The sequence below is a fragment of the Palaemon carinicauda genome, chromosome 13 (assembly GCF_036898095.1).
Source record: "Palaemon carinicauda isolate YSFRI2023 chromosome 13, ASM3689809v2, whole genome shotgun sequence".
In the NCBI taxonomy this organism is placed as follows: Eukaryota; Metazoa; Arthropoda; class Malacostraca; order Decapoda; family Palaemonidae; genus Palaemon; species Palaemon carinicauda.
The window spans coordinates 67,245,410-67,269,409 of record NC_090737.1 but is presented as its reverse complement, the minus strand read 5'-3'; positions in this window follow the sequence as shown (position 1 = coordinate 67,269,409).

The following is a 24,000-nucleotide window of genomic DNA, read 5'->3' as shown; positions in this document are numbered from 1 at the left end:
CCCAAAAATAATTTATAAATCGGATGCTCTTTCAACTTGCATTATAATTGGTTCACCATTTATGACCACTTCTACCAATATATGTTTCTTTGTTAGTGGCATCGGTAGGTTGTAGTGTCTTAAACAAATCCCGAACCCCTCTACCGGCTGTGCACAGTAATAATGCTTTCTACTGTGTATCTTTTATACTACCTAATGCTTCTAAATATATCTCAAATTCCTCCCACTACTGTTGCTATTGTGCTGCAACAGAATTTGGTTCAGAACTTTTCCACATGCCCTATGTCAAGAAACATTTTGATTTCTTACCTCATTAGATTAGACAAATAAAATTCCCAAAGTTACTTGTTACTTCCTAAACAAATTTCATTCTAACCTAGTTCCTATGTTATTTGCACCTTGTGTGTGTTTATGCAACCATCTTTAGTATTTTTTCACTTTGTGTTTTTTTTTTCCTATAAAGCTAACTCTGGCTTAGAGTAAATATTTACCTTTGCGCCACTGCCTACTCTGCCTCATCATCATCAAAATCTCCTCCTACGCCTATTGACGCAAAGGGCATAGGTTACATTTCGCCAGACGTCTCTATCTTGAGTTTTTAATTCAATACTTCTCCATTCATCATCTACTCTCACGCTTCATAGTTTTCTCACTGTACCTCATATATTGTGAAATTATCTATTAATAAGCCAGTCATCTCTATGACTTGGTGATACGAGACCGGTCAGGACCAGGACTTACTCGGTATTACAAGTGTTCCCTTGTGGTTTAATGTATACACACATGCATATATATATATATATATATATATATATATATATATATATATATATATATATATATATATATATATATATTTATAAATAAATATACATATATATATATATATATATATATATATATATATATATATATATATATGTTTATATCATCATCATCATCATCATCATCAATATCATCATCATCTCCCCTCCTATGCCGATTGATACAAAGCGCCTCGGTTAGATTTCGACAGTCATATCTATCTTGAGCTTTTAATTCAATATCTCTCCATTCATTTTCTCCTACTTCACGCTTCGTCGTCCTCAGCCCTGTAGGCCTGGGTCTTCCAACTCTTCTAGTGCCTTGTGGACGCCAGCTGAATGTTTGGTGAACTAATCTCGCTCGGGGAGTGAAAAGAGCATGTTTAAACCATCTTCATCTAACCTTCATCGTGATCTCATCCACATATGACAATCGAGTAATCTCTCTTACAGTTTCATTTCTAAACCTGTCCTGACATTTAACTTCCAGTATCCTTCTGAGGGATTTGTTCTCCAATCTACTAAATCTTTTGGAGATTGCGCCAGTTATTATAAACAAAATTCTTAATTGTAGGTAAGAAACCATTACTGGGAATGGGATACCTTCTTGGTAGCAACTCAGCTGCATCATGCCTTTTCCTTTCCAGACACACTACGTGTGCCGGAAGTCGACAAAATCGAACTGATATATATTTCATAATAATAATTAAAAGCCACTGTAAAATCTTGAAAACAAAAGGATTATTGGAATTTAAAACTTCTAATGCTTGTAGGATACCTCTTGCATTACTAAAAATGGTAAAATTGACCTCGTCTTGTAACGCTATTTTCTCATTAGCGGTTACTATGTCATATAGTTTGGCAGTAAATATAGAGGATGGTAGGGAAAGTGCACCTTCCCAAATAAAACCACTACTATATACTCTAAATCCAAAGCCAGCATCAGATTCGGAGTCATCAATATATATATATATATATATATATATATATATATATATATATATATATATATATATATATACATACATATATATATATATATATATATATATATATATATATATATATATATACATATGTATGTATATATGTATATATATATATATATATATATATATATATATATATATATATATATATATATATATATATCGATTCCCTGTGTTCTTCAACATGTTCCATATAGAGCAACCTGGCTTTGTAGTCAGCCATGTTCTTTTTTATATCAATGAAATATTTATAAAAAGACATATCCGGTAATTTCTATGGAGGGGTTATTATTATTATTATTATCATTATTATTATTATTATTATTATTATTATTACTAGCCAAGCTACAACCCTAGTTGGAAAAGCAAGATGCTATAAGCTCAAGGGCTCCAACATGGGAAAATAGCCCAGTGAGGAAAGGAAATAAGGAAATAAATAAATGATGAGAACAAATTAACAATATATCATTCTGAAAACAATAACAGCGTCAAAACAGATGATATGTCCTATATAAACTATTAACAACGTCAAAAACAGATATGTCATATATAAACAATAGAAAGACTCATATCAGCTTGGTCAACATAAAAATATTTGCTTCAACTTTGAACTTTTGAAGTTATACTGATTCAACTACCCGACTAGGAAGATCATTCCACAACTTGGTAACAGCTGGAATAAAACTTCTAGAATACTATGCAGTATTGAGCCTCATGATGGAGGACCTGGCTATTAAAATTAACTGCCTGCCTAGTATTAAAATTGTCCAGGGAGATCTGAATGTAAAGGATGGTCAGAGTTATATAAAATCTTATGCAACATGCATAATGAACTAATTGAACGACGGTGCCAAAGATTAATATATAGATCAGGAATAAGAAATTTAATAGACCGTAAGTTTCTGTCCAACAAATTAAGATGAGAATCAGCAGCTGAACACCAGACAGGAGAACAATACTCAAAACAAGGTAGAATGAAAGAATTAAAACACTTCTCCGGAATAGATTGATCACCGAAAATCTTGTAAGACTTTATTTCAACCAATATCTAAACTGTCCACTTATGTTTTTACCCGGAAACCATAAGGTTGAGGAGATTTTGGGTGAAATTCAAAATATCTAGAGTACCCTACAAGGTTTAAAGTGTGACTGGGTAAAGAATTAGGAAGTCTTTGTAGCCTAAATCAATAACAAATAATAGGAGACTTCCGGTAAAGGTGTAAAGGCAATTCTCCAGCGTCAACATGGAGGCTTGGGATAGGCAAAGTTCTAAAGGCTCTTGTGGACAATCTGATACAAGCATGGTTTATAAAAGCTAAAACTTTTAATTGGATTGGGGTGGATGAGGAGTATATTTCACACTCATAACTATTTTTTTTTTTTAAAGAAGGCCTTGTATAATTCTAAAACAGTTTCTGGTCTGCCCCCCCCCCCCCCCCAATGATGTATGGGATAACAATTTTAAGAGATTCACAGCCTCAAGACATTTTACTTTTAAGGCTTTCAAGTTAGGAACCCATGTAAGCCTACAATCAGAGATCAACACAAGAAATCTAGCTTCACTTACACATGGGATACTTTGACCTTTGATGTACATATCCGGGTCTGGATGTACTCCCCGAATACGTCAGAAATAGACAACAACAGTTTTAATTGTCGAAAACTTGAATCTATTTATAATAGCCCATTGAATTATTATGTCGATTGCGAGGAGAATGTGGAAAAAATAGGACAAACTATTTGGTATAAGTGTAGGCAAAGACAAAATGAGCCGTAACCATAGAGAGGGATCCAATGTCGTACTGTCCAGCCAGTCAAATGACCCAACAACTCTCTAGCGGAGGTATCTAATTGTGGGCGTCTTTTATGGATGAAACTCCGCTTCCATTGGTACGTCAGTAAAATTACTTTAAAAATTTGTATTGAAGAGTATTCCACTGTGTTGTTTTCCTCAGTCGTAATTAATTTTGTTTATTTCAACTCACCATATCATTGAGAAAAAATGGTCAAACAAATTATGTATCTAATCATTTTTTTTTTCTTTCTTAAAAGAATTGATCGTATTATTCTTGCCAAGTTGACAGTGATCATTTTTCTTTTTTTCTCATTGGTTGAGGAACTGTTTGATAGTTGAGGAGTCATTGACCATATTTACCCTGATGACGTCAAAACTTAAACTGGCGCCATAAGATTAAACCATCCCAATGAACAAGGTATAAAAATCATAATTGTGTGAAACTTATGATCATGGTTTGCAAACACTTATATCTTAGAGCACTGACGATAAACATCATGTCCTTGTTAGTAGATAAGTTATTTTGGTAAAACAAATATGATTCGCTTACGTAATAGGTGGGAATTCTATAAACAGATATAATTTCTTCCAGTCTATAATCTTTGACATCCGCTTGATTAGTTGATGACCTATTAATTTTAAACTATTCCGTTTACTAAATAGTCTGATTATATATTTCTACCTAAGTAGTTTTATCATATATAATTCCAACATATTCATTTTAATATTGAATGGGAGCCTTATTAAAGTTTTCTTGACTCATATCACAGATTACGCTTTTCGTAATAACCAGTCATTCTTCCAGATCTTATTTTCTTATTTTCCTCGGATTTGCTTTACTATATTCAGACAAATATTTACACATACACACAAATACATACACACACACACACACGCACACACACACACACACATATATATATATATATATATATATATATATATATATATATATATATATATATATATATATATATATAGCCCTTAGTTACATTCATAAATATTCTTTAATTGTACTTTTATATTGATGTTTATCCATCAAATTGTAGATAATTTAACTTTTTTCATGATCATGTATACTGTAGCTAACTTTTCATCATCAAATGCGACTTGATTTTTCTTGCAGTGTATGTAAATTTAAACAAATAACGCTTTCCTTTGTGTCCTGATTAAGAGTTGCACGTCATAAAAACTGTTTCTATATCACATATTTTCAAATATAGTATTCGACGTCCCCGAGAAAAATATAGGAGAGAATTTCTAGACAATTCTAATTATTCACTGTAATACATAACATTGGTGTTTAAATGCATTGGAGTCTTTTGATAGCAAGTGTGTCCCTCGATATATACATGCATAAATGGACATATTAATCAACTTAGCGGCAATTTGATGCAATTATATTTTTGGTCCCTTCCATTCTGTTATTGGCAATGGCGATGAGTATTGTAATATAATTACAATGAATTATAATACCATATAGTTATTTTGAACACGCACGTTTAAAGCTACTCCAATTAAGGTCAATTAATGCCATCATTTTAATACAGTACACTTATGGCAGGGCTCATTATTCACAAGTGGATATTATTTTAATCGGTTTAGTGTTTAACCTTAATTATACTGGTAACATATCACTGCAAAACAAATTCATTAGCGTAACTTTATTACTTTTATTAAAAGAACTGCATTGATTGTCTGAATGTGAATTTTACTATGATTTTATATACATACACAGCGACCGCAGTTTTGGGTCTTGAATCGTAAGAAGCTCTTCGACCAAGTTCATTAGAAGTTGTATCGAGAGAGTAACGTTAGCAGGTTTTATTAGTGCAATCATTTTTACCAAAAGTATAAAAGATATACATTATACAGTCTTATAAAGGTTAGTTACTAGTATTAAGGATTTTAATTTGTTAATATATACTTTTCCTCTCTTACCTATACACTGAAAACTAACTACAATTAAGGTTGGTTTTATGTTTCGAGAAAGGAACACATTATTTTGATGTTGTTCTGTGATGGCATGATTGTGTAGGCATTATTGGTGATAAAATGAAAAAGGGTGCAAAACTATTCGTTGACGTTTAATGATAAAAAAAAGGAATTGGATTAATGATAAAACAAATATATTGATTAAGAAATTATTTTTTGCTAAATTGTGTGACACAGATGAAAAGTATGCATCTCAAGCCCCTTCTATAGTGTTTTCCTCACAAGGATTGATCTACAGATCATACTGCAATCACACCAGCCGCCACTTATGTATGTGCCATACCCGAGCCCTTAAATCTTTTGTTGGTGGTGTACATGTATGACATGTGCTGAGGATTTTACTCCAAGAATTGGAATGATGCTGTGAAACATGTTTAGGGATTCAGATTTGAGTTATAAAAAAAGTTTGTTGGTTGGCGTATCCCCAACAAGTAAAAATAAATAAAATTAATTTTTGTTTCTTTGCATTTGTCAGCTTTAGCAAAATGTCATATGTGTAGATTTGGTAAGAGGGTTTGGATATGTAGTATGATAGTATGGTTTGTCTTTTCTGTGGTGGATACTGACAGAGAGACTGGAAGCCACTGTATGCTAGTACTTGTTGAGCCTCAGGGGAGGTTATTGTACTTTTGTTATCCATTTGACAGACTGCTTATAGTATTGATTGCATGCTTTGCCCATTTGTGCAATTCTCAACTCTTTCTACCTCAGGATGCACTGATGACTTGCTTGAACTGCCCATAAGTTTCTATGATAAAACATATTTAAAATTTGCAGAACTCCAAAACACTAGTCTGGTAGATTACCAAGGAAGGCTGGTGCAGTGTCGAAAAAAAAAAAATTACTGTTGGGATAATTTTTACACTTCCGTGCTATACTCACTAAAATGTAATTCAAAAAATTAGTCCATCGTTTCGTGAGACACATGGGGGTAAAATCCTTATTCAAGGGTTGAAGATCATAAAAAATGCAAAGAAACCTTCCCTCCAAAGCTGCGGTCACGAAAATTTATTTTATGCCCATACTATATAGGAGGAAATATTATTACCTCTATCAAGGAGGTTATAAAATTGAGTCAGTTTATTTATTTGCTTTTGTTTCCATCTGACTGCGGACATATTTACGTCAGATAGATCTTAGGTTATGGACAACCACCATTCAATTTTGGAGATGATCTGGATCTAGATATAGATTCTAGATTCCTGATTTGAATTTTTGGCCATTTTAAAGATAACATCAATATAAATTGACAGATTTTGACGAAATTTCCACCTCAGATAGATCTTAGGCCAAGGATGACTCCATTAACTGTTGGAGATGGTGAGGTTCCGGATCCGGATTATATATCCTGATTTGCATTTTTTTGTCTGTGCTTGTCCATATGTAGACAAGGTTACGTCAAAACTACTGAGTAGATTTTGACGAAATTTCCACTATAGTTAAATCCTACTGTATGGACGACCCCATAAATTTTTTTATAAAATCCAAGATCCAAACCCTAGACTTGCATTTTTTTCCAATTTAAAAGATATTGTGAAAACCAAAGGACAGATTTTGACATAATTTCTGCCAGAGACAGATTCTAGGCATGGATAGCTCCATTAAGTTTTTGAAATGATCCGGTTCAGGATCGGATTCCATATCATGTTTGGATTATTTTTTTTTTCTTTTTTTTTCTTTTTTTTGGGGGGGCCCGGGGGGTGTCTGCATATGTGACTGTCTGTCTGTCCATGAACAGGATTACGTCAAAACTACTCGACAGATTTTGACGAAATTTTCACATCAGATAGATCTTAGGTCATGTTCGACCCGATTATATTTTGGAGATGATACCAATTCATATCCAGATTTTGTACACGGATTTGAATTTTCCGCCATTTTAAAGATACTGTCAAAACAAAATGAGGAGTTTTGAATAAACTTCCCCCACAGATTGATTCTAGACATTGGTTCAGGATCCAGATTCTAGATCTGGATTTCCATATTTATGTCTGTTTGTCTGTTTGTAGACAGGAATACGTCAAAATTACTATGTGAATTTTGGAAAAATTTTCACCGCAAACAGATATTAGGTCATGGACGATCCTATTGAATTTTGAAGATCAACCGGATCCGGATTTGCATTTTTCGCCAATTGGAAGATAACGTCAATAGAGATTGAAGGATTTTGACGAAATATCCATAACATCTAGAATTTAGGCCATAGACGGCTCCATAAACCTAGGTGGTTAGTTATCTCAGATTTATCTTATTAATATTAATACTATTATTATTATTATTATTATTATTATTATTATTATTATTATTATTATTATTATCATTATTTTTATTGCCATTTTGAATATTATTCTTATTGCGATTATGCTATAATATACACAAATATATAAATGTATATATATATATATATATATATATATATATATATATATATATATGAGTGTGTGTGTGTGCGCGCGTGTGGGTGTGCGTGTGCGTCTGTGTATGTGTGTGTGTGTGTACTGTATATATGAGAGAGAAAGAGTGCTGGTGTAGAAATTATCTATATGAAAGAGGCAAGGATTTTCATTTCATTTTTAAGCCAGTAGAAGTACTATTTTTCCGAGTTAAACGTGCGATAACTTAACCTTGTTCAAGGTGTTAGAAATTTATGTGTTCACTTTCCGTCACCCACAAAAATAATAAATTTACTTTCTGTCTGTATTACTTTTCGTTGTTATATCCTTGAATATTATAATTGTTTTTCTTTACTTTGCACGCCTTGTATTGATAACGATTTTTTAGTTTAAGTGTGTCATATCTCATACTTTATACTTTTAAACTTTGAAAAACCTATTAATATTAGATGTTCGACAAACATGAGTTGCCAATGGATTTTCATATACAAACATATCTATTGTCTTCCTTGTAGACATGCACACTTATGATTATCTTAGGACCTAGGCTATTATCACTTGTGGTTACCTCTAACACGTGTATCTTGAAGAAAAATATACGAAGGCTCTATGAAACAAAACTCTAGAAATATGATTATGAAAAATCAAATACTAATGGCATTAATTTCATGGTAACGTTTGGAACTATGACCTAATAGCAGTCTAACAAAAAAGGAGCCTGCATTGCCTATGAGGAAAGAAACAGAAAATTGGAACCCCCTTTTCTAAACCCTTAAGTTTCCAACTCTTACGAGCTTTACTATAGTTTCTTTTTGCTACCTCTTCTGCTAAGCCCCTCTCCATCTCTCTTTGAGGTGGGATTGCTTCCATAATCTGATTACCTGGAAGGTTGTGGCAACATTTGAAAAACATAACCGTATTTCATTCCTCCGAAATCTCATGTCCTTCAGATTGGCGTATCATTACGCCCTCCAAATCTGTCTTATTCCTGTTACCATTCTTTCTTCCTATGACTCTTTATCTTATCAGTATGGGTTCAGTAGATGGGAAAGCAACTATTAAATCGTAATAATAATTAAGATATAGGAATTTTCCAATCTAGAACAATTTCAAGTTGATTATTGTGATCCCGTTTGGTCTATCCATACACGTTAAAAAGTTGTAAATTCCCCAATATTGAAAAATAAACAGTAAATTTAGATTAAATATCTAAAAACAAAAACAAAATCTATAAAATGATAACCGAAAATGTTCAACTGACTATATTTTGTAGACTTCTTCATGGTCAAAATGAAAGTATATTTTCGATTATTTTAGACGTATCTATTTACATATTGAAAGTATTTGGAAATTAAGTAAAATAACTGGTTATAAAAATCTTTATTTTATTTTTTTCGATTTCACCCAGGATAATTAGAACCTTTCCGTCAGATAAAAAAAGACTGAAAAATCTGAGGTCTAAAAAAACTTCCTTAACTAAAGATATTATATTTGCCATGAGTTTCTTGAGGCGTTATTGAGTGAAGACGTGTTATCGAGGTGCAATGTCGAATTCTCGCTCTGAGCTGTGTTTCAGCTTATATTTTCGATTGTGAAAGCTTTGAAAATATTAGTTAGTCTTATGGAAATACTAAATTAAAATGTAAAAGTACACCATGGCTAGTTGCCCCTGTGTAGGTTTTCGAGGGGAGACGGATAAAAGTGGATAAGGTGTAGCTGTAACAGGTGTTACCGCAAGAAATGTGTTCATGTAGGCAAACATTTCTGACGAGGACGTAACAAACTGGAAATGGATTCGTCCATTCTGTGTAGATGAAGACATCGTGGCTAAGAAAACTATATTAAAAATGGAGGAGGAATTGGAAATAAAGAGCCTCACTAAAATAGACACGTAGTGAAAATCGTTGAACTGGAATGCCGAACTGCAGAACTCACTTCAGGTGCAGCAAATTCAACCTAGACTACTGATATCACCGAGAAAGTTGATAATCTAGCAATAAATATGGAATCAAATTAGTTAACACTTTAAACACTGATGGACCAAAAACAGGAGAAAATTACATATGCTGACAAAGTTACGGAAAAAAAAATTTACTTGTAATTAAAATGACTAAAGCATCAATTACAATTACTGACAGAAAAAAAAATGAGGTTGAACACGTATTTAAAGACATTCCAATTCTTAATACGAGATCAACTTCAAAGAAATCGTTCCCTGCACCATATCCAGAATATAGAAGAAAAGATAAGTCTGGTATTCAAGAAAAGTGCTGCAGGTGGGACTACCCATTACTTGTTGAAATGTGATCCACAAGTTCAGAATGCTATTCATGATAATGGTGACACAGTTATGTTCCGATGGAGTACTTACAATATTTGTGATAGGTACCATGTGATCACCTGCTATTACTCTTAGAGGTATGGACATTTTGAAAAAGATTACAAGTTTTAGACTGATTATAAAGTCTGCAGGATATGTTCAGAAAACCCTTCCATAAAAGAATGCAATTCACAACAGGAAAAATATGTAAACTGCACTAAGTTAAACAAACCAAGTGATTACACTGTGAATTCAAGAAATTGTAAAGCCTATAATTTGGAATTAGAAAGACTACCAGAAAATACTGACTATGGATGCTTAGGGTATTGTAAACCGTCGGTATTAAAACTATTCAAATTCGAGAATTGATAAAGGAGAAATATTTGGACATACTAGCAATATCTGAAGCATGGTTAAATAACTTTGACAAGGCTAAGATCACTGAAATGACCACCTACACACACGCTTTCTTTCATATTCTGAGAGGGGGCAGGTCTGGTGGGGGTATCGGGCTTTTATTCATAAGGGTTATTCAAATCTCAAGATGTTAAAAAGAACTATTGTAACAGGTTTTCAATTTTTAGAAATAAACTTTATGCACAAGAAAAGAAATTAACAGTTTTAATAGTTTAAAAGCCTCCATGAACAAATACCAGTATCTTCTTCAACTATTTGTGGAGACTTTACTCTTTCTTTAGATGACACATCAAATCTTGATGCTTCAGCCTTTAGTGAGTTATTACAATCTTATCAAATGGTGATTAATGTTGACTGTGAAACTACTTTGACTGGGCATACGTTAGACCTTGTTTTAAGTGATGGAATGCATAAACATTGTATCTGATATATATGTAGAAGAGAAATGCACTATCTCTCCAGTGCACAAACTTTAAACATGAATAAAACTTCTCTCCTTTTGTATACATCGAAGAAGTTACAAAGAAAGTAAATTATTCTATCAGTATTTCCTGCGATCATATTACCAACATTTATTGGGCACTATGTTGACTGCCTTATGACCATATATAATAGGGTGAGTATTATGTGAATATGATACCATGTGTCCACTGATAGAAAAGATTACAATTGTTAAAGACCGATCTTCTTGGTTTGATAGAGATAATTTAGAGAAAATAAAGGTGAAAATTACCTAAATAAAGAAAGAAAGTGGAATAGGTTAAAAACTGAAAGTACATGGGTAGAATAAAAAACTGTAATGTGCCAATATAGTTAACTACTGAGAAAGAAAAGAAGTAAATACTATTAGAAAAAGACCTATAAAGCAGCATCAGATATAAACAAGATATATCGTCTTCTGAATGGTATAATGGGAAGTAAATAAAAAAAAAGGGGCTACCAGAGGTATGCAGTGACCAGGAACTAGCAAATAATTTTCTAGAATTACTTAAAAACCAAATAAAAAATATAACTAAGTCATTTTAAAATATTCAACATCAGATTAATGCTATACCAGATACACAGAAATAAATAACGACACTCAATAATATAAGACAAGATGTCACCCAAATTACCAAAAAAGAAAAGAAAACAAAAAGTGCGATTGATCCAATGCCGATATCTGAAATAACTGGAGAAAGAATCTGTTCTAGTCTAGCTGATATAATTACAAGAATAGCAAATACAAGCATCGATAATTGTAAGTTTCCCATATTTGAGAAACTGGCTAAAGTTACGCCGGCTCTGAAAAGTGCTCCAGATTTTCAAGAATTAAGCTCGTATAGACCTATTTCGAATCTTATTTTCTCAGAGGGAGCTGCGACCAGTCACCTAACTCACTCGCCGACAAGCTCCGAAGATCAAGGGAGGGCATCCTTTATTTCAAAATTGCTGGAATACGTAATTCTTGAACAACTAATTAGTCACTTAGAAGAAATAGAAGCTTTGCCAAACAACCAGTCTCCTTACAGACAAATTATACTCAATGGTTTGTTCTGTTGTGCAAGATATGCTAGAAATGATGGATGAAAATAAATGTGGTATATTCATATTATTTTATCTTAGTGTTGCTTTTGGTACAGTTGTGCATGAACGTACTACTAAATAATCTTTGATCCATCGGTATTGAAGATCAAGCTTTTGAATACCTAAAAGACCACTTGTTTGACACAAATTATTGCTTGCAAATTGAGAACCCATATTCATCATATGAACCTTTAAACATAGGGGTACCTCAGGGGAGTGTGTTGGGCCCAGTTCTATTCTGTATCTATACTACTGGTCTGTCAAACATGCTACAAACGCATGGAGTAAAGTTCAAACTATATGCAAATGATACACAATATTACTTCGCAAATGATATAGACGACCCTACTGACACTCTAAACCGAATTTTTTGCAGTGTTACGGAAGGGATGATAATGAAACAAGAAATAAATTTAAATGAAACTAAGTTTATGGTGATGGGAAAGGAAAACAGCGTAAGAAACTTAGGTGATATTCAAATAAACATAAATAACTACTCTTACCTGATATCTTGTTAAGTTCATGATATAGTCATATATTTTGATTGTAAGTCGTCTTTCAATGCCCAAATAGATAAGGTAGTAAAAACTGGTGGTTATCATCTCAGAAATATTGCTGTCATAAAAAAGTACTTGGATGAACATTCTGTAAAGAAACTTGGGATAAACTCTGCTTTTACCAGGATTGACTACTGTAACTCCATCTACTACAGTTTACCATAAAACATAATAAATAGATAGGCAAGACTGATAATAGGTGTCCCACTCCGAGAAACGACCACTCCTAAACTGATTAAATTACACTGGCTCCCTATTAAAGCTGCAATTGACTTTAAGACATGTAGAATAAACTATCATGTAATCAGAATAAGACGTCCAAAATATCTAAGAAAAATGCAACATGCTATGCAGCCAACGAATCGTGTTGAAATGATAATAGTTACAGATGGTTTCAAATTATTTAACCCCAGTCATACATCTACTGTAGGCTCTGGAGCCTTTAAATCTTCGACCCCGAGACATTACAATAAGCTCCCAATATACATTCGAAAAACGGAAGATATTAAGACTTTCAGGAGGAAACTGAAGACATTAAACGAGCAATACGTGGTGTGAAATGCTGAATGCTTCCAACTGAATACAATAAAATGACTATGGAGGACCTTTAGAGAGTAGGGTTCTTTTGCTGTATAGGACTAGAAAAGCAGCCCTTAAAGTAAAGTAAACTTTCTTATGCTGGCATGATCCATCCCATTATCTATACATATGCATATCTTCACAATTTACACCGTATACATTTTTTTTTCACAGCACGCATGCCACATACATGGTTATAATTAACACCTTCGATATTTTTTCTTTTTTATTTGCTTTGAACTGCTCGTGTTTAAGATGCAATTTCCCACCATACCACTCACCCAACTTACTAAGAACTATAATACGAGCTTCACTTATATCATGAAACTTTTATTTGTTTCGAAAACCTATCACCTAAACCATACATACACCACCATAGCAAAGTATTAAATGTATCAGCCAAGGCTTTCTCCTAATCAATAGCAAAAACTTTACGTTGTTTAAAAACACACTTATCCTCCTTTTCCTACTGATTCAGTCAAGATCTTACCATATGTTCATGTTGGTATAATAAGTTATGTTTATTGTCCGCAGCTCTTACATCCAAACCTTTCACATTCATAATCAAACATGATCATGGCACATAACTCTCATATATTACGAAAACATATCAGGTATCACCCCAGTACTGGAGCATCAAAAAACAAAATAATTCAACCCCTTGGAAACTCCTTTCTTGAACATCAGGATCATCTTACTAATATCTTCTACATCTCCGCTCAACAGGCGATTTCAGTATTAAGCTGGCTGTTTCACTTATTATGTCCCTCTATTCTACCCGCCAAATTTAAAAAAAAATTCAAATTAATCAATTCATTCAGGATACTTTTTGAGTCAAACTGTATACACCCAGAGTAAATTTCATTCTAAATTTTATGCCAGAATATATATATATATATATATATATATATATATATATATATATATATATATATATATATATATATATATATATATAGATATATATATATATATATATATATATATATATATATATATATATATATATATATATATATATAGTACAGCGGCATAGCAGACCAATTGTTCAAATTGGTCTAAAAGCACCAAAATTGGCACACATGTAGATTAATATATTCTAAACATTTTTGGATATGGAGGCATTCAAGATTAGCCCTTAGGAAGATATGGCGGCCATTGTTCAAAATGGCCGCCATTTAACATTAGCGTCATTACATAGACTTCATTATGTGTCGTTAGTTTGGTGCTAGATGGGCCAAAATTCCCTTTTTTTACATCAGAATTAACATCAATAAATGTTTAACAGATATTTAGATGAATCTTCTCAAAAATGGCCCCCAAACTGGCCGCCATTTTGTGGAAAAAGTGGACATTTGATGAAGATTTCAATACTCAATGACATAATACCTCTAATAACCAGTACCTGATTTCAGGAACACACTTTAATTGCTCAAGTTGCTTTTTTATTTCAAATTGCTGGCAAAATTGCTAGTCAAAATAATACACAGAGTACGGGAAGTTTACAGTATGGTCAGATTGTAGTTATATAGTCGACCAAAAGCCCAGTCTCTAGGCACAGTACTTGTGTAATCCTGCAGTACATACATGTAATACAATAACGTAGATTTTGCCACACTATGTTAATTATGATTCCGAACTTTTCAAATCTGGTCACCAGAATTATGAATGTCTACAGATCATAATGTTGGTTAGCAAGTTTTCTGTCCCAATCTACTGGCATTCGCCTTCACAGAAACATAGACCAGTGCATTGCAGTGAAGCGTTCTTGCACTTGCAGCGGTTTTTGCAGCCTTTCTTGCATCCGCAAGACACCAGCTCATAGCAGGCCTTGGATGCCTCAGGGAGTGTGGTCCAGAGTGGTGTGTAGAGCCCATCATCACTCCGATGCCAGCCCCAGTCTGTTGGTGGAGGGAGCACGGGCGTTGGTACCAATGCCTGGCCCCAGACATGACCACCCTGAAGGGCAGATCTCTTCACATGCTGCTCCAGAGCAGCGTAGGTTGGCGGGATGTTCTGAACAGAGTTCGTCTTTGCAAAGAGCTGCTTTCTCGCCTTGTTGACGTCCTTGCATTTGCTTGTGCGGTCATACAGGAGTATGACAAACCTCTCGATGACATGCATTGTATCCTCTTGGATGCTTGTGGGTGCATTTGCCAGACTCAGCAGGGCATCAGTGAGTTCTGGCAGCGTGTTCCATGTTGCCCAGGCAGATTTCTTCCCATGTCCGACGAAGGCTGACACAGTATCACACCCTGTGATGGCATGAAACATTGGAAGAGCACATGCCTTCTCTGGACCAAGGGAGGAAGCTATTTCATGGGCTGCAATGTAGCGGTAGTTCTTGCCTGTCCCAAAGGCTACCCAGAGTTCGTCTCCAGCTGGTAGTTTCTGGACTACCATCACTGCTAGGACCACGACGTCACTGTCTACTGTTCGAACCTGTATCTGGTGGTGACCATGTTGTGCAGCATGTGCTACATGTAGCATCATGCGGGTGTCTGCCTCTTCTTGGTTGCATGGTGCGAGTGAGTTGACATCCTCTTGCTGTGGAACACAGATCACCTGCTCCCCATCAGTGACGACCAGTTCCTTGCCTTCTTCTTGAAAGGACTCTGCAAGCATGGTGGAGAGGTAGCTGAAGAGCTCCACTTTGTTGCTATCAACTCGCAGGAAACTTTGCCAATTTCCTGGTATGACTGCTGAGTCGACAACACGCCGACGTACTCCCTTTCCACGCTGTTCTCTGGTTGATGCCTTCAGGGAATCTGCTCTGTAGCTGTCCCACACAAGGTCAAGACGTGATACATGTTGGAAACGTTGTACAACGTATGGGATGAACACTTGCTGTGCATATTCCTCGAACGTGTTGGCAGTACCCGGCTTCAACATCTGTACGATTACTGCTCCATCGAGGACAACAGCAGTGACAGTAGGAGCTTCAAACTGAGGCTCAGCATGGCCTTCAAGGCACACCAGCAAGTCACTCTTGCTCCCTAGGTACAGTCTCCCTCCGTCAGATAAAGCTGGAGGGCATTGCTGATTTTCATGCCTGAAGAACTCTTCTAGATTCCCATCACGGGTCTGGCAGCCGATATATAATCGTGCGAAGAGCGCAACATCATTCTTCAGAGATTTGACCTGTTCTTTTCCTTTGGGTATATTGGGTCCTCTCTTGGTCGCAACCAGTGGTAGCTTGTTCCGGTGGATTGCCACCTCAATGGACTTGGTTCTGTCCACGATGCATTCCTTTGAGAATGCTTCAAACTGGTCTTGGCCAATCTGCTTGGCGTTACGGACTGTTTCTATGACTGCAGGGTCTGCGATCTCCTTTGTGTCGAGCACCAGCAAGTCCTGACTGTCCTCCTCGAAAGGGTTGCCCAGCTCTTCAATGACGGCCACGAGTGAGCGCACATCTCTGGCAAAAGTGTTCTGCACACTTGGTGTCTCTTCGTGGTGACGTGTCTCCTCTTGATCGTGTGGATGCAGATTGAAGTCGTCAAATTCCACAATCACTCTAGCAACCTCCGGTCCGGAAATGGTAGCCAAATTATTTGGTAAGCACAGAAGTATGTGTAATTGTACAATACTTATCACCTCTAGCACACTTATCACCTTTAGCATCCACAAAAAGACAAATTATGGTACATATTCAATGACGCTAACGGTAAATAGCGGCCATTTTGAAAAATGGCCGCCAAATGTGCTACGGGGAGAATCTTGAATGCCTCCATATCCAAAATTGTTCAGAATGTATTAATCCACATGTGTGCCAATTTTGGTGCTTTTAGAACAATTTGAACAATTGGTTTCATATTTCTTACTATGCCGCTGGGCTAATATATATATATATATATACATATATGTGTGTGTGTGTGTGTGTACAGTATATATATATATATATATATATATATATATATATATATATATATATATATATATATATATATATATATATATATATATATATATATATTTGGGCTCAAGCCATGTCGACCTGATGGAAGGTTCCTTCAGTAGCTTCCTAGGGTATATTTAACTACAGTGGATATTCCCAGAGAATTAAACTAAAGGTTATCACAGAATTCTAACTTCTGGTGCGAGTACCCTAAAGGTTTCCCTCTAGGATATCGTATATCAACAGGGGACGCATGTATTAACACGCCACATAGCTATCTGCACCCCATATAGAGTTAACACTTCGATATGGAAAGGTGGCTGAGTAACTGAGGAGCCGTTCCAAAGTTACTCTCATCCGTGGCTACTTTTGGTACTCGAGACGTAAAGAAACGGGCGCCATTGCTAAATGACGTCACGTCCGTCCTCATCCTTTCGCTTGTAGCTCCTATGCTTAGTCGGATTTTTCCCAAGTGTCTTACTTATCTGCTTACATCGCCGTTATGATTCAATCTCCAGCCTTGTCCTCTTCTGGAAAGATGAGTACCAGATCCTAGTTTTGTTTAAATAAGCTATGGCCGTAAAGTAACTTCTAATTTTCGTAATATTTGTTGTTTTGTGGTGGAGCTGTGCCAGAACCGGACGCGCCATTTACGGCGCCGCTGTTCATATTGCTTTCTTTATTTAGTTAGCCAGAACAGCCTCTTCCGGTCCCTTAACTGATTAATATTATTAGTTATTTAGTCTTCATAGTTAGGATGTAATTATATCGTGTGTTTGCGCTCGTTAGGCACGGTCTTTGGCCAACCCCATACTAGATCGCTAGCCTAGCCCCTAGGCTTGACAGCCCAGTGCTCATATTACTTCTTGATATAATAGTGTTCCTAAGTTAAATTATGTAGATTTTGGCATTGTTAAACATACTAGTTACTGTGATTACTGTGATGTAAGTGTTTTCGCCTTCGGGGACCATACAAGGGACTGTGTTGGTTCGTGTACCACACTCTCCTAACCTATGTAGGAACCCTTGTATGCTTCCTATCCCCCTTACCATAGAGTAATTCCCTCTGGGTTGCCTTGCTTCTCCCTTATTCTATATTGGGGAGAATCTTCTTCACCCGGAGTATTATCGCTTTCTCATCTTACCCTAAGGGAATGAACTCCCCTTAGGGTCGTGCTTGAGACCTTAGGAAGGGCTATGCCCTTCTCCAGTTTGCACTTGGTTGGGTTACTCCTTCCTCCCTGCAACTAGCGATGTGTATTTCCAGGCCTCCCTAGCCTAGGAGAATGGTTCTCCTAATCTAGGTTAGGTTCTGGGGGCGAGATTCTGTTTTATCATAGTTCAGGACAGTACATCAGTGCTGTACCTGATCTGAGCTACCTATCCTAGGTTAGGGAGCATTCTCCCTTGCCTTGGTGACCTCTCTCATAGTGTCTCCCCATCTTAGAAAGACCCCTACTCCCCTACCCCACTCTATCCCTTTGTGTAGGCCGGCCTACACACCCCTGTCCGCTGTTCTACAACTCCTCCCTTGGGTGGAATGGTAGGGCTAGCCTTGTTCTTCTGCTGAGCTGGCCGCTCTGGTACACTTCCCCCTCATAGTGTTCTATGGGGGTGGTTGCCGGCGGCGGTCCTGCCGGCGGAGGTTTTCCCCTCTTTAAGTGCTCTCTGTCCCTCCCTTGGGTTACCTTAGGCTCCCAGCCGCCTGCCGGCCCACTGCCGCCGTATAATAGGTGTATCTACTCCTATCATGAGTGCACTCCCTCCGGAAGGAAGCCGGCGGGGTATAGGTCATTACCCCTCCCTTCCCTCCTTACCTTTCTCTCTCTCTCCCATATGGTGCCGGTCCCTTGCCACCTCTACTGCCAGCGACAGCCGCCACTACCTCAGGTGACCTCTATTCATAAGACCCGCCCCTCCTAAGGCGTCAGCCTGCCGCCTGCCGGAGGTTGCCGACATACCGCCGACGTCCTCCCTCATACGTTTTTCCAGGCTTACCTGGCGACAGCCGGCTGACTGCCAGAGGCTGCCGCCCCTTCCCGCCGGCATTGATTGCCGGCATCCCAGGTGTCCGCCCTTCATATTATATCTTATGAGTTGAACTAAGGTTCACCATGCCGTCAGCTGCCGGCTGTCGGGGCCCACCGCCCTGCCGGTGCCCCGCCGCTGGGCCAGCGGTCGCCTCTGTGGTGTTTTCCATCTTGGTTGTCCAGTGTGTCCTCCTTGATGTCTTTTCACCTTGCAGGACCGGTCTCCGACGTTCCGTCGGCCTGCCGGAGCCACCTAAGAGGCGCCAATGGACATGTACCCCTTCTACGGCTGCCGGCACCACGCCGGCAGTCAATCTGATGCAGCCAGATAGTCTGCCACCTCCTTCTAGGTATTATTATACCATCTGATATAGTGGCTAAGCTGTATGGTTGCACAGTACAAAATTTCCAGCATACTCTGTGCATCTCAGTGCAGTCTCTTGCCGGAGCCTACATATTTTTAAGGTGTTTATCCTATTTTCCCCTCTCCCCACCAGACTCTGAGCGATCTCAGATCCTTTATACTCTGCGGACAATTCCTTTAAGGAAGCCTAGCTTGGCTCATCCATACGGATTCTCCCTCCTTTAGAACCCTCGGGTCCTAAGGAATTGTCTACAGAAAAGGTTACGGTAACCGGCTGGATGGGATTCACAAGTATGTGTCTAACTACTTTCTTTCCCGCTCATCTATCCTGAGCATATAAATTATATGCTAATATTATAGGTTAAGTTATTCTAAGCCTAGAGTAAGTAAGTCATATGCCTTCCATGTACTCATGATCTCCTTCTTTTCAGGAGGAGTATATGAAGTGTGAGAGCTCCTTCTGTGGAGTTAAACGCCCGGACTTCTACGGGCACAAGGCGTGCCAGACCCACGCCGCTTGCGCCGCCAAGAAAGGTGACCTGAAATACTGGGATCCGCAGGACTGTACGATCTGCAAAGGTCTCCTGGAAAAGGCGTTCAGGACTCCTCTTCCCACCGAGGAACGGGACAATGCTAGAGAGGAACTGCGCAGATGGGTGCGCGGTTTCCTGAAGAACGCTTCCGGACCTTATCTTCCAAATGAAGACATGAGGGCCCTGTTTTTTCCCAAAAGCTTCTAAGGATGCTGTGATCCCTCAAGATCAAATCCCAACCGTCCAGTTGGTGATTACACCCGACATTGTAATGGAACAGTCCCTGCGCACGTGCCACCTTGACTCCGAAGAGGTGGAACGTATGTAGGAGATCCCCGAAGGAACGGAGAAAACCCTCATGGGCGAGGAACTCGACTATGAGGAGGACCGTGTGGAGTACCTCGACTCAGAGAATGAGGCCGATCCAACCCCCACGGTAACCCCAGTGGTGCCCGAAGAACCCGTTCCCTCGATTTCCGCCGCCCCGGATCCACTCCCAGCGGCCACTCAAGAGGTCTTCAAGATGCTAGAAGCCCTCATGGAAAAGAAACTGAGAAAGTCTCAGGAGCAGTTCTGGACTACTCTCAGCGGCTTCAAGCAACCGAAAAGGATTTTGGTTAAGGGCCTCCCTTCATGCTCGGAATCTAACCCTTGGAGATACGCTGAGCACATGCCAGTTACGACAAGCAAAATTTTCATTAGTGAAAAGATCGGTTCTGTTCTCCTGGAAGAAGTGGGGATCTTCCCGAACTTCGTAGCTTATCCGGACTGTTGCGTCCGACTCTGGTCCAAACCAGCCTCAAAAGAAGAGACCGAACCTAAAGAAGTGATCGTGTTAGATCTCGCAAAGGCCCAAGCTATGCTGGCTCATGCAGCGGAGAATCGGGGTTTCACCAACTCCAAGATGCCAGCACTGAGCAAAAAGCAACCAACCTTTGCTGCTCCAGCTACTGCTACCTTCCCCTTCGTTGAAAAGGCCTTCCAAGCGGTCAGGAATGCTGTGGAGGAAAGGAAACCTTGCCCTGCACTGGAGGAGTGCAGACCCTTCTCTCTCACTCTTCCTCCCGATGGCAGGTACTGGAAAGACATCCAGCTTACCTTTACGGTTTGAAAAACTCGAACCTGATGTAGCCGGTCTTCATTTCGACGAGGACCTCCCACGGCTGAACGACCATCTCCTTCGTCGGGAACAAGATACTAAGGAGAGACTCGCGGCTTCACTGTCACATCAGGTACAGCTAGAAGTCATGGCCGGGGACACCAGGGTCCCAGACTTTTACATGGTCCTTGCAAAGTCACACCTTGCTACTGTGACCAAGGACCTCTACAGCTTTGCTAAGGTTCGCAGAGCCTGTAGAGAATTCGTGTTCACCAATGCAACGGTGAAACCCGAACCCCGGAGACTGTTTTCCTCCAACATCTGGGGCAAACATCTCTTCCCTTGTACATTGGTGAAAGAGATAGTGGACAAAGCCGCCACGGAGAATCGGAACCTTCTCCACAAGTGGGGCATGTCTCGAAAGAGGATCTCCTCTCAGGACGGAGGCCCTCAACCTAAGAGGAAATCCTTGAAACCTAAGCCCCAGCAACGTCAACCAAGACGTCAGTTCCCAGCTCCCGCTACTCCACAGCAGACCTTTCAACTGGTCCCCCTACTGGTGGTGTCGCAGTCACCGGTCTTCACCTCTGACTATCAGCAGCGTTCCACTACCTTTCGTCCCAGAGGTAGAGGCTCCGGCAGAGATTCCTCTCGCCGTCCCTCCAGAGGTAGAGGAGGAAGGGGAGCTTGCGGCCGAGGTGACAAACCCTCGGGAACCAGAAGCAACGAAGTGCTTCCGGTGGGAGGAAGACTCCGCCAATTCCAGGATCGTTGGACCTTCGATCCTTGGACTCACAGCATCATCAAGAATGGACTGAGCTGGAGCTGGATTTAACCACCCCCATCCCTCCAGCAATTCTTCCAACAGTCAACCCCCCTTCTGGAAGAATATGTCCTGGAACTCTTTGAACAAGAAGTTGATCAAGAGGGTAAAGTCAACCAGGTTCCAATTGAGACTCTTTTGTGTTCCTAAGAAAGACTCAGACAAACTTAGTCATTCTAGACTTGTCCCCTCTCAACAAGTTCATTGCGAACAACAAATTCAAGATGCTGACTCTACAACGAATAAGGGCCCCTCTGCCTCACAAGGCCTACACGGTCTCCATAGACCTGGCGCATGCCTACTGGCACATAACAATGAATCACTACGCTTCCTCCTACCTAGGATTCGACTCCAAAGGAAAAGTTACGCCTTCAGGGCCATGCCCTTCGGGCGTAACGTGGCTCCACGAATCTTCCCCAAGCTGGCAGACACAATTGTCCGACAGCTTTGTCTTCAAGGCGTCCAAGTGATGGCCTACCTAGACAACTGGCTAGTCTGGTCGACATCACCCGAAGATTGTCTGAGAGCCTGCAACAGTGTCACCCAGTTCTTAGAGCAACTGGGTTTCAAGATAACACCGAGAAATCTCGCCTCACTCCAGCTCAGAAGTTCCAATGGTTGGGAATCCATTGGGACCTTCAGTCACACCCCCTTTCCATTCCACCGAAGAAAAGGAAGGAAATAGCAGGGTCTGTCAGATGGCTTCTAAAATCCAAACGGATCTCAAGACGCCAACAGGAACAAGTTCTCGGCTTTCTACAGTTCGACTCAGTGACAAACCAAGTGCTTCGCGCACAGCTAAAGGATATCGCGGGAGTCTGGAGACGATTTGCATCCACCGCTCGAAGAGACCTCAAGAGACGGCTTCCAAACAGACTTCGCTCATTTCTAAAGCCGTAGTTGGAAGCATAGGCCCTGAAAAGGCCCATCCCTCTTCAACACCCGCCTCCATCGATCAACATCCACACGGACGATTCACTGGAGGGTTGGGGAGGTCACTCCCACCAACAGCTGGTTCAAGGAACATGGTCTCCCCTATTCAAGACGTTTTCACATCAACATCTTGGAGGCCATGGCGGTTCTTCTCACCCTGAAGAAACTCTCCCCGCCTCCCTCGATCCACATCCGTCTGACTTTGGACAACTCGGTGGTAGTCAGATGTCTCAATCGTCAGGGCTCGAGATCGCCCCAGATAAATCAGGTGCTTCTACCTATCTTCCGCTTGGCAGATAGGAAGAAATGGCGCCTGTCTGTAGTTCACCTATAAGGATTCCACAACGTGACAGCGGACGCTCTATCAAGGACAAGCCCAATAGAGTCGGAATGGTCTCTAGACGCAAGATCATTCTCCTTCATCTTTCGCCAAGTCCCGGAACTTCAGATCGATCTCTTCGTGACGAGCGACAACAATCAACTTCCTCGATATGTGGCCCCGTACGAGGACCCCAAGGCAGAAGCGGCGGACGTCATGTCCCTGGTTGGGGACAGATGGTCCAAGATCTACCTGGTCCCTCCACCCAACCTTCTGCTGAAAGTCCTATCCAACTGAGAACCTTCAAAGGGACAGCGACCCTAGTGGCTCCCAAATGGCCCCGGAGCAATTGGTATTCCTTGGTCCCGGAGCTGCAGCCCACGCTGATCCCCGTAACGGGCCTAGTCCTCTCTCAACAAGTACAGAAGTCGGCTGTCTTCGCTTCATCACTGAAAGTCAAGGAACTTCATCTCATGATTTCTCTCTCCTTTGCTGTTTAGAAAAGGCTTGGGATCTCGAAGAAAAGCTTAGATTTCCTCGAGGAGTACAAAACAAGAGTCTATCAGAAGGCAGTATGAATCTTCCTG